The sequence below is a fragment of the Mustela erminea genome, chromosome 1, assembly GCF_009829155.1.
Source record: "Mustela erminea isolate mMusErm1 chromosome 1, mMusErm1.Pri, whole genome shotgun sequence".
In the NCBI taxonomy this organism is placed as follows: domain Eukaryota; kingdom Metazoa; phylum Chordata; class Mammalia; order Carnivora; family Mustelidae; genus Mustela; species Mustela erminea.
In genome coordinates this window covers 218976270-218988255 of record NC_045614.1, presented here as the reverse complement: position 1 = coordinate 218988255, position 11986 = coordinate 218976270, and the positions used below count along the sequence as shown (strand labels likewise).

General features: G+C 64.0%; 1 pseudogene; it reads left to right on the top strand.

The window, feature by feature from the left end:
* The first annotated feature begins 1872 nt into the window (after positions 1-1872).
* On the top strand, positions 1873-6075 carry LOC116598420 (annotated as a pseudogene).
* The last annotated feature ends 5911 nt before the right edge of the window (positions 6076-11986 follow it).

Below are 11986 nucleotides of genomic sequence, written 5' to 3'. Positions count from 1 at the left end.
TCACCTTCCCGCACCCCCGAGTGCCCTGGGCACTTGTGCCCCCGCCAGGAGACCTCACAGCCGTCTCAGAGCGCTCTCAACTGTCGGTGGGATCCCCGCCCCACCGTGGCCAAGGGATTTTCCAGTTACTTAGATTTTCGGCTATTTTCTCTTTTTTCTTCCCAGAACACCTGGGGAACTCCCAGAGAAGACCAGACAAGTGAAAAATGCCAACTTTTAGGTCTTGGCCATTTTTTATTTATCTGTGGGCAAAATAACAACATCCGTGGGGGTGCTCTGAAAGCGGCGGGCGGGGAGGGCTGCGCCTCCCGGGAATTTAAAAATGAATGAGAGTAATTCGGTTAAACTGTAAAATATGAATTTAGACAAAGAACTTCAGGCTGAAAGTAAGCATCTGTGGGTCCTTAAAACACCAGGGGCGCAGTTAGGGGCGGTTTCCTCCCTTAATTGCCGCATTCACCTTCCAAAATAGAGACGCCCTGGGCAGGACACAGAGCGCGCAGCCAGGAGCGCCCCTTCTGGGCAGCCTCCCCAGAGGGACAGATGCAGTGACGGTCCGCACGGAGCTCCCCGACAGCTGGGCGCCCCCGGGTGTGCTGGGCACATGGTGGCTTTTACCCTTTGTACATTTGGTGGCAGAAACTCTTTTTTTCCCAAATAAAATCTTACCCTCATCACACATGCCCGGTGGAGGGAGCGGCCTGGGCCAGTCTGGAGTCCAGACGGCGGTCAGTGGGTCCTCTGCCCTGGGGGAGGGGCATGGAAGACTTCCCCGAGAGTGCCCCTGACCACCCCAGAAGCACCACCGCGGGGAACGCCCCTTCCTAGTATCCCTCCAGGAGCATCTCCCAGGGATACCCTCCCTCCGGAGTAACCCCCAGGGACATCTTCCCTGGGAACAATACCCCCCCCGAACATCCCCCCAGTAATGACCCCCCCAGGAACATAACCCCCCTGGGAGTGTCCCCCAAGAACATCGCCCCCCAGAAGCACCCCGTTCCCCTCTGCAGGGGGGACATGGGCCTTCCTACCTCTGGTGGTGACCACAGAGCAAGAGGCCGTGCCCCCGGGTTTCTCTGTAGATGAGGACTCCCACCGGGGAGAGCAGATGACCCCGGGGCAGGGCGGGAGGTCCAGGAGCAGAGGCTGGTCCATCTGCCCGCAGCCGGCCCGCACCTCCTGCTGATGTCCCCGCAGCAGGACGCCATGTGGCCTCTCTGGGGGCATCAAATGTGGGTCTCTCAGGCGTCCTCCTGGCTGTGGTCCGCCTTTGCTCTGTCTGTCCCGGAGCCCTCACTGCTCAGCACAGCCTCCCCGGCTTGGTCCTTGGGGGACCCACAACATGACCAGCTGGCGTCACCAGGCCTGGCAGAGCCACCCCACTGAGTGGCAGCTAGTCTCGGTCTCAGGTCTGATGGGCAGAGGCCTCGCACGCACGGGCTGGCGGACCGACAGGAGAAGCTCCTGCGAGCGGACAGCTGGGGTCCCCCCGTAGTCAGATGGCATCAGGCAGGGGCGCCTGGTGGCTGAGTCGGTTAAACGTCTGCCTTTGGCTCAGGTCATGATCCTAGGGTCCTGGGATGGAGGAGGGCATGAGACAGGGCTGGTGTGCTTGTCAGAACAGGTGCGTGTTACGTGTGCGTGTGTGTCTGTGCACGTGGGCGTGTGTGTGAGTGTACAGAGCACACATGGAGTCCCTGGTGTTTCTTTTCTCCCGATCTCTGTGGGCAAGTCTTCTGCGCCCAGATTTCTAGGCCCACCTTCTTCCAGAGGATTCAGGCCCCTGTCCACGGCTTTCCGGCCCGTGTCACCTTTTACCCTCGTCACGCGGGCCCTGTCGGGCAGAAACCACTCCATATTTATGAAGCCAGAAGTATCAGGGGCCCCTGGACGCTGGTACAGTTTAAAAGCCTTTCCAGTTTCAACGTTGTAAAGACGTCTCTGATTTTGAAAGCCATTGGAATTGCCCGCACAGAACGGTGTGAGGCTCAACCCAGGTTCGTGCCTTTGCTTCTCCCGACGGCCTCGGTGACAGACCACAGCCTGCAGTGAGCTCACCTTCAGCCAGGCCGCCCCGTCCCGGGCACACACCCCGGGGGCGCCCGAGACCCTCTCTGCCACCTTCGGCAGCTTGGCCTGTCCTGCCTCCTGAGCGCCAGCCCTGCTCCCCACCACGCCCATTTCCCAGCTTCGGGGAAAGGCCTCGTGCACACTAGTTTCCCCTACTTTCTGCTTCTGGAGGATTCTGGGGCGCTAGGGCTCTATCCAGGCTCAGGACGTTTGCCCTTCCAGCCCGGCCCTCCGAGGGCCGCCGCATCTCTGTTATATTCACACATTCCCAGGACTTATGCTCCCTTTTATGGTGAGGAGTGGAGACCTCTGCTTTGTGTCTGGGGGCCGGAGCTGTCAGTGCGCGCACGGGTCTAGGCTGGGCGCGAGTCTGGCCCAGACGAAAGGCGGCCCCTGTCCCTCACCCACGCCATCGGTTCCTTTAGAACAGGTGGAGGGGGTCAGAACCTGGAGGGGGACCCAGGACGGACACACCGATGCCGGGGGGGAATCTGCGGGGGGAGGACCCCTGCCCCAGCCAGTGGTGGCGGGAGGCGAGCAGAGCGCGGGCCGCCGGGATTTGCATTCTGGCCAGGGCCAGCTCTCCCTCCCCCGACCGCCTCTCTGCTCCCTGGGCCAAAAGCGTCACATGGCCTCTGGCTTCCCCAGCAAACACAAAGAAGGATTTACAAGCCAGTGACGAAGAAACCAGAGTCTGGCAGAAGCCCGTCGGCCTTCAGAAGGTGAGGCCGGCCCTCCTGGCGCCCCAGCTCCGGCTGGCACAGAGAGGACCTGGACCGCACGGCAGAGCCCTGGGGCGCACGCTGCCCCCCACGGCCCAGGACTGGGCCCCCACTGCGCCGGACTCCAGGCTCCAAGAGCACATGGGTCCCGTCTTCTCTCACTTCCTCAGTGGCTCCAACGCTTGCCCCGTCCCGCTGGCTTCCTCCTCGGACGCCGACTCATTGGGACAAGCTGTGTTTTTGTTGGAGATCGTAACCACATTTCTTTTCTCCCGATGACAGAAATATGCGCCTTCGCCCCAGTCCGTCCTGCTTCGTAATTACTCTGTTGTTGAAAGGACTCCACCTGTGCTGGAGACAAGGGTGTCAGGTCCCTGACTCCTGCCGCCCGGGACGTTGCCAGGCAGAGCTGCGCCACATCTGTCGACCCCACTCTCTGTGCTCTCGGGGTGCAGCCGCTTTTTCCCGGACCCCACGTCGTCCTCTTGCCTGCCAGTTCCTTCAGGACAGAAGGGACGCATGTGTCCTGAGCTCTTGCAGGTCCAAACGCACTCTCCTTCTCCATCGGTCGTGCGGGACTGCTGGGCTGGGTATAAAACTCTGGGCTCCTTGTCAGGATTTCTCAGAAACCCCAAGGCCCTTCTGCAGAAGCCTAATGGCAGCAGCACCATTCTGTTCCTTCATAGACAGCTTGTTCTTCCTCTTGCCAGACTTCAGAATCTTCTCTATGTGCTTGCGTCCAGGACGAGAGCCGGTACACGGGGTGGATGTCCTGTCCTTCACGCCATGTAAGGCACTTGGGCTTCGCCGTCTGTGTTCAACCCCGGGAAACTTTCTGGTACTCACTGTCCGCATTTCCTTCCTGGGACCTCAGGTTCCTCACTCTTTCGGGTGGGTTTGGAATACCCAGACTCAGAAAAATGGACTTTTCCGTTTTTCTCTCATAACCCGTGTCTTTGTCTACTTTTGCGCATTTTAGGAATTTCTTGCTCTTTGTCTCCCAGCCTTCCCACTGAGTTTTCACGTTGAAAACTACCTTCCGGATGTCAAGGCTTCTGCTCTTCTGTCCTTGTTTGCAGAGCGTCGTTCTTGCTGTGGCTTTCGGGGTCCAGGGTCTCTCCCGGTAACTATGGCTTCTCGACCTCTTCCAGCCCGCACACCTGCCGCGTCCGTGAGAACCCGGGCCCCGTCCCGAACTGCGCCGCCTGAGGGTATGTGGGGCTGTGTCGGGGGCTGAGTCTGTCCCCGGTCACTCTGCCTCTCCCGAAGACGGCTTCTCTCCCACGTCCCTGTCAGCTCAGGGCGACACAGCCCTGGAGCCCTGGACTTCTCTCTCTCTCACACCGCGTGTGACCTCAGCGGACCTTCCAGGCGTGCCTTCAGAGTGCCCGGGTCCCGCACCCTCCCGCTACCTGCTGAAGCATCCTGGGCGGCCATCACCCCCGCCCCCGCACTCCTCAACGCCTCCCCCACCCCCAGGCCTCTGCTCAGGGCCATGCTCTGCTCCGCAGGAGGCTGGTTCCCAAGCACTGGTGAGGCCCAGACCCTGCAGTGCCCAGTGTCCCTTGGCCTGGTCTATGACCCTCTCCCCTCTCCCCCTGCCCCCACCACCATGCTGCCCTGGCAGAGCCCAAGTTTCCCACTGCACTGGCCACCAGCCAACTGGCTTGGGGTACGGTTTGCTGGACTGGTCCCTGGCCTGGCCTGTAAGCTGAGAGGCCCTCACTGCCATATCCCTAGGGGGACCTAGGGGCTGCCCTGTCCCGTGCGTGCTCTATAGGCAGCTGTCGAGGGACCCAAGTAAGCGAAGGCTGTGACTTGAGGACCAGAGGGGTTCAGAAGGGGCGGCCGCGAAACATAGAGGCTCATCATTTATGGAGAGTGTTGGGAGGAGGGACAGGCCGTGGGGAAGGAGGGAAGGAGTGAGTGAGTGGACAAGACATTTGGGATGACCTCTGTCCCCAGGGAGCAATCACAGGCCACCGGAAGTCCCCTGAATCGCCCGGTGTGGGCACACCAGGCAGCCTCCGTGAGTGAGAGGAGAAGCGGCCTCCACGACAGCAGGTACCGCAGGGCCCACCTGGGCTCTGGCTCGAGGTGGCCTCCTGGGGTCCTCTGTCCAGGTCCGTTTGGGGTCAGCACTGGCCGCACAGAGCCTGGGGCAGCTCCGGTGGCTGCATCAGGTCCCAGCGGATCCGACGAGGCTGCTCATTCCCTGTCCCTAGGTCTGCCTCCCCCAGCTCGTGCTCGTGTCCGCGGAAGGCCACCTCCCAGAAGGACGGGGCCGTCCCAGAGGGCAGCGGCTCTGTGCTCCCAGGGACCCCGGGGAGGCCGAGTAGTGCTGGCAGTGGGAGGAGGCTTCCTGAGTCCCGGCCCGTGCAGTCTTGCGTGGGACCACGTGACTTTCCCGTATCTTAAAGACATGCCGTAAAACACGACAGAAAATGGCCGCGAACCCATGGGACGGCGCTACTCGGAGCCTCACGGTGTAGCGCCTGGACCACACGGGCCGGCAGGGATGCTCTGTGGGTCCCGGGGGCACAGACACCTGCGCGGGCACTCGGCCCCGATGGACCCGGAGCTCCCCTAGCGTAGCATCCCCGCCGGCCCCTCTCCCTGGGAGCCCGGACAGCGTCCACGGCCGCTGGGGGGAGGCTCCGCACGCAGGGAAGTGCGGACCGGCCGAGAGCTTCCTGCAGTGGCCCCCGACGGCCCGGGAACGTGGACGACCCGCCGGCCCGGTGGTCTCCAACGCTGGCCCGGTGGTCTCCAACGCCAACTCCGGCGCCAAGACAGGCCCCAAGACACCGGGGCTCCTGGGAGCAGCCGCAGCACCGGGGCAGGAGGTGTGCAGGGTGGACCCGGCTGGAGCAGGGGGCAGGGTGGCGGGCAGGCCTGGTGTGACTTTGGACATACAGTGGGTGGGACCGGCCGCAGGATGACCAGAGCTGGTCCCCCTGTCGCCCAGAGCACCGGAGACCCTTCCGGAACACGGCGGGCAGCACAGAGGCTTAGTTTTCAGAATGACTTCAGACATTTAAAAAATTCGTTCTCTAAATTATGAAAATGTTACAGAAAATGTGGAAACCCCAGAGAACTAGAAAGAAGAGAGAAACCCCCAACGCCTAGCCGCAGCCCCCGACGCACCAGTGGGTTAAAGAGCATCCTATGAACAATGAACGGGGCGCCCGGGGGCGCGGTCGGTTAAGCGTCAGGTCGTGGTCTCAGGGTCCTGGGACCGAGCCCTGCATCAGGCTCCCTGCTCAGCCGGGAGCCTGCTTCCCCTCTGCCTGCTGCTCCCCTGCTTGTGCTCTCTCGCTCACTCGCTCTTTCTCTCAAATAAATAAAATCTTCAGGAAACAAAACAAAGGCACACACGAAACGGAAGGCCCCATCGGTCTCCCGACGTGCACAGCTTGACGGCTTGTTGCAAACAGAGACGAGCACGTCCAGCACCTTTAAAACCATCCCATGCCGGGGCACACGAGCCCCCACGGCTCCTGCCCGTCCAAGCGGCAGCCCGGGGACCGCCCTCCATGGATGGGATTCTGCCTGGCGGTGCCGGCGCCCCATAGGCCACATGGGAGCTTCGAGTGTTCACCTGCTCACCTGCTCATCAACATTTATGAGCCCCTCCTGTGTGCTGGGTCTGGGGGCTCAGAGAGGACAGTGGTGTCCTGGCAGGGACAATGGTGCTGGTGGTGGACAGGGACACCAGGTCACGGAGAGGCCTTGGTTTCCACAGGGCTGCCTGGGATGCCCCTCCCCGGCAGGCACTGGGTCCCCTTTCTTCCAAGGACAGGCAGCCAGGGCCATGCTGCTCTCCTGGGGCTTCACCAAGGGTCGGCTGGCCCCCATGAGCCACATGGGCCCAGCACACTCCACCTAATCTTGGAGAAGACTTTAAACTTCCCCAAATCCCGGTGAAATGGGGAAGAAGCAAAGCTGTTGTAGAAGCAAATGCCCAGAGACGCGAGCACTGGATTTTGAATGTCAAAGAGACGCGCTGGCCCCAAGCCCGCAGAGATCCGTAGCCCAGATGCGGTGCACCCCACCCCCAACTGGAGAGAAAGGCCGAGCCACCTGCCTGGGACCAGGGGCCAACGGCCACTCTCCGCTCTCTGCCAGGACGGGCTTGGTCCCGCCGCAGGACCGCTGCCTCACCTACAGGCTCATCTCTGAGCGGACAGTCCCTTCGGTGCTAACCCTTAGGGCCCCAGGATGTGGAACGGCAGGGAGACCCCAGACGCCCTCGCTGCTGGGAACCGGTTTCCCCGGGAGCACTTCCTAGCCTTGCAGCCCCGAGGAACCAGCAGGAGGGGAAGCAGCAGGGCTTGGGTCAGAGCGACAACCAGGCTGTGGGCCTGAGGGGACTCCACAGGCCTGACAGGGTGAGGGTCCCATGCCTCCTGGGGCCCCTGACGCAGACTGAGTCAAGGGAGGCGCCTTCTCGTGCCAAGCACCTCGGCTCCGGGAGACCAGAGCCTTCGCGTGCAGACTTAGCAGCGCCTGTCGGGGCAGGAGGGAGGGGCTAGAGGGAGGCCCTAGGCCGGGGCCGCCGCACTTGCTGAGCTCGTCCTGGGGAACCCGTTCCCTTCTCGGCAGGAGTTGAGACTATGGTGACTGTGTGACTGGCCTGGACAGTCGCTGGTGCAGAACCAGGATGCAGACCAAGGTCTCCACATCGAGGGCCATGTCTCCCCGACGTGCTGTGCTCAGAAGTGACCACCACGGGCACAGGGGCCACGAAGCTGGCAAGCCCAGCGGTGGGCTGAACCGGGCCTCCAGATGGGGGACGGGAGAGGCACTGAACGGGGCATCTGGACATGACCTGAGGGCTCAGCAGCCACGGCACGACAGGGACCCCCGGCACGGGGGTCTGGAAAGCTCCCGCTGCGGCTGTCAAAACCAGCCTTCTCCTGGGCCGTAACTGAGCCACAAGAGGGAGGTGCGCCTGAGAAGCAGGCCGTGCACCCCCGGAAAACCCGAGGGCCGGAAGGAGCCTGTGTGCTGCGGGCTCAGCCGTCCGCCCCAGCCGGCCGCCTTCCTAGGTCTGCAGCCCATCGCCCTGCGCGGGGAGGGGGGTCACCACTCCCAGAGAGGCCCCTGTCCTCCAGCCTGGAGACTTGCTTGTTTTCCTGACCCTGGGAGCCTGGGACAGTGACACAGGGGTCCGGCACACCAGAGACCCTTGGCGAGAATGTCCCTACAGGGACAGAGCACAAGACGGCTTGTGTTTTCCGTGTGGAGCCCTGGCCCTCTCTTAGCCTTAGGAGTGTTCCGGGATTGGCACGGGGTTAAGGGACATAGTTCTCATCTTAAAGTTGGCCCTTCTCAAAAAACCCAAATAATATCAAGCATCACATTCCTGACGCTAAAAATAAAAGTGCAACCCAACATTTCCTAAGACACAAATGTCCTGGCCAAGAACTTTCGTGGCTGCAAATCCCACTGCAATGCACGGTTCAGACAGGAAAATAAATCACTGTGGTCCCAGGCAGACGTGCGGGACCGGCCGGGCGCGGCCGCGACCTCTGGTAAACTCTGCCTCTCCCCTCCACACGTGCTTCCGCACCGACACGGTCCTCAGCGTCGGCAAGGGGGGGCTCTCGGCTCGGGCGTCGGGCAGGCCTGGGCTTGACCGGACTCCCAGCCCGGGGCCGGGCGGTCCTGCCCAGAGCCATGGAGCCCGCCGGCCTGGTGGTGGGAGTCCAGAGAACAGGCCTGGGGCCTCGGCCGGGCCTCCCTCCGCTCCCCGGCTGCTGCCGTCACAGAGAGTCACGTGGGAGCCGGGGCGCTGTCCCACGGGAGAAATCAGAGTCTCTAGAATACACGCACAGCCCGGACGGAGCTTGACCCCCCTTGGCTCCCCCCACACGGGGATGCAGAGGCGGTTGGTGGAGGCCCCAGCAGGGGTGAGGAGGGAGGAGGTGGGGCGGGGGCGGGTCCCACGCGGGTCCCACCACGGCCCCTTCCCTGGCCCAGGAGGTGCCGCAGGGCGGTCACCCCGCAGAGGGGCAGGGCTGGCCTCGACCACCACCCGCAGACACAGACGGTGGGTCTGGGCAGCCGCTGCCCTCCTGCCCTCTGCCCAGGGGGGTCGGGGGCCCCCGAGCCAGACCAGCCAGCGGCAGGTGCCATCCGCGCTCCCGCACCAGGACCCTGGGAAAGCCGCCCCGACCTCAGAGGAAGGAGGGGCCGGTCTGGGCACACGGGACCCCGTCCTCTGCCCTGGCCCCTCGAGGACCCCGGGGGGCTGGAGGGCCCACTGCAGGGGGCCGGAGCTGCCCGGGGTGGGCTGGCATCCTGGGGAGACAAGATGGGTTTCTCGGCCTCAGACACAGTGAAAGTAGCAACGGCAGCTTGGGAACCCCCAAAAACGAACCAGGAATTTGGCGAGTTCGGGAACCCCCAGGACTGACAGGCGTAAGGGCACAAGTGGCCGGAGGGGCGGGGCTGGGGGCGGAGCAGATGACAGGCACGTCGGGGGCACAAACAGGCCTGGGACCTCTCCCCACGCTTCACAGACGTCTGCTGCCCTCACTCTGCTGGTCGCAAGAGCCCACAGGGCAGCCCCCGCCGTCCACCCGGCCGCGCGCGCTCGCAGCTCCCCCAAGAACCCGGCACCGTAGCCCTTTCTTTGTGCTTCGGTTTCTGCTATTGAATCTCCCCTTGACTTTTCGGGTGGGGGCAGGGCTCCTGGACACATGAGAGGCATTTCATGGGGGGTCTCGGGCACCTGAGACAGGCCACGCGGGACGTTGTTTGGAACAGGAAGGACAAGAACACCAGGTGGTCTGGGGGGGGCAGGGCAGGGTGGGGGCCGCCGTCGCAGCAGGGGGCCAGGCAGCTCCCCACCGCATCAGGGGTGCTGAGACCTGCTGTCCCGCAGACAGAGCGGCCTGGGGTTGTACTGGTCCGTGGGGGCCGGGGAGGTGGGGTGGGCGGCTGGAAGGCGCAGGGTGACCCGGGCCGGGGGGGCCTCAGCTCCTGCTCCGGGTGCCTGGAGACGGGAGGCGTGCACGCTCCGACGGTGCCGCGGGTGCAGACACGGGGTACCCCGCGTCCTCGCCTCGCGCAGGCGGCACCGTGACTGAGGCCCATCCACCTCCTTAAGGGCGGGCGCCTCGCGGGACGGCCACAGGCAACAGTGCGGAGTCTGGGACGCGCGGTGGAAGCTGCACACTCGTCCTCGTCTGCCGGCCGCCGAGACCCCGGCAAGGCCAAGGGGACAGACAGGCCCCCGCGGTGTGCCCCGGCATCTGCACGCCCCCACTCCCCTGCGAGAGCTGGGCCTTGGCGCTCGGCTCTTCCGCTATAAATACTCGTGTGAGTCAGAGAAGAGACGCTGCCAGCCGGCGGCCTCTCCCAGCGGCGGCCCCGCGCAGCCCGTGTGAGGGTCCAGGCACCCCCTCGCTCGCCAGGCCTCAGCCTACTTTCCAGGCCAAAGCGAGGTTTCACTGGAAAATGATTAACAAAGGAAGGAGTTCTGCTTCTTGTCTCCGGCTCCAGCCAGGCTGGGGGCTGGGGTGACCCAGGGCCCTGCGAGCCGGGGGTTGGGGGCCCCCGGGAGGGCCTGAGGAGCCCCCACCAGCAGGCCCTGAGGACGGGGACAGGCCAGCCGGGCTACCTCGCAGACGGGACCCCGGGAGGGCCCAGGTGTCTGCCTCCCGCCTCCCGCAGACGCCAAGTTCTTCCAACGAGTGAGTTCAGCCCCGTCTCCGTCCTCGCCAGGAGCCTGTCCTGCAGCGAGGGGCGGCCGCAGATCCAGGGCAGACCCGGGGCCAAGACCCCCCATGGGGCCCCACCTGTCCCACTGTGGTCTTCATTTCCTATCCCCTCCACCAACTCCGGCAGCGTGATGGAGCCCCCGATGTCCAGCAACCCTGACTCCAGCCCCTGAGCCCCAAGGGGGCCCGTAAACACAAGATGCGGAGCCCTGGTGGGGGGCTCCTGTCCTGGTCCTCTGAGGAGCTTGCCGCAGACTTTGGAGGACACTCAAGGACTCCCCCGTTAGGTGTCCCCCTCTACGGGTCCGCGGAAACAGCTCTTCTCCTGTCCCTCCTCTCCCGGGCCTCTGACCCAGGGCCGCTGGCTCCAGCCCGAAGCGCACAGGGGCTCCCGCCTGGGTGGGACCCGACTCTGAGACAGAAACATCAGGGCACTGGGACTGTGTTGGCGGCCGGTGTGCGTGTGGTGGGCTTACCCACCCTGCCCCAAGGCTCGGCCCCAAGAGGAAAATAAAGTCTGGTAAGGGTGTGGCTTCTTTACCTATCTCCGTGGATTTCCCACACTTTCTCCAGGGAGCGCCTCTCCTTTCAACCCCAGAGGAGCACGGGGGGGCCTGTGGGATCCTCCCCACCCCCCGCCCCTCCCCTCTGTCCCCCCACTCCCGGCACGGCAGCCCCACGGCTGCTGGACAGGACGGCGCGCGTGTCCCCCAGTCCCCGGATGCAGACCCCGCTGCTCGGCGGGGCCGCGGGGGCCACAGCAGCACCCCTGGGAGAACCCTCAGAACCACACTCCTCAGGGTCCCAGGGACGCAGGTGCTCCCTGGTGCGTGAGAAGTTCTGGCAATTCAAATACCAAAACCCTAGACGTTTGTGCTGTTCTGGGAAGCAGGAAATGAACATTTGGGGGATAAAGACACACAGCACTTCCGGGGAACACTGGGTGTAATGCCAAAGCCGCTTGGCCAGTATCCGAGTGGGGGCTCCCCTACCCCTACGGGCAATGCAGAGACCACGGGTCGTGTGCTGAACCGGAAAGTGTGTTTTATCCCACACGGAATTTCTCCCTCCGAGTCTGCTCTGTCCGCGACCATTTCACGTGGGCCCCGGCTGCCGACCCCGCAGAAGCCCAGCTTCGTCGGTGTTGCCGGGACGCCTGGACACGGCCCTTGCGTGGCCCGCGAGTTCCCCGTTCCTGGGGCTCACACGTGGCTCTCGCTACACTCATGACGCTCGTGGGGTCCCAGGGCACATGGGGCGGCGGCAGGCTCCCCTCCTGGCACGCACTCGAACGTGGGGCTCGCACTCAGGGGTGAGACCTGTGCCCTCCCACGGGGACCACCCCCCGTCCAGCCTCACCGGGGGCACGTGGGGGGCCAGGGCCTGGCCATCGCACATGGGCTCTGTCTTCAGAGGGAGCCCCAACGCCGGGAAGTCGGCGCCTGCCTGACCCGCAGCCTACTG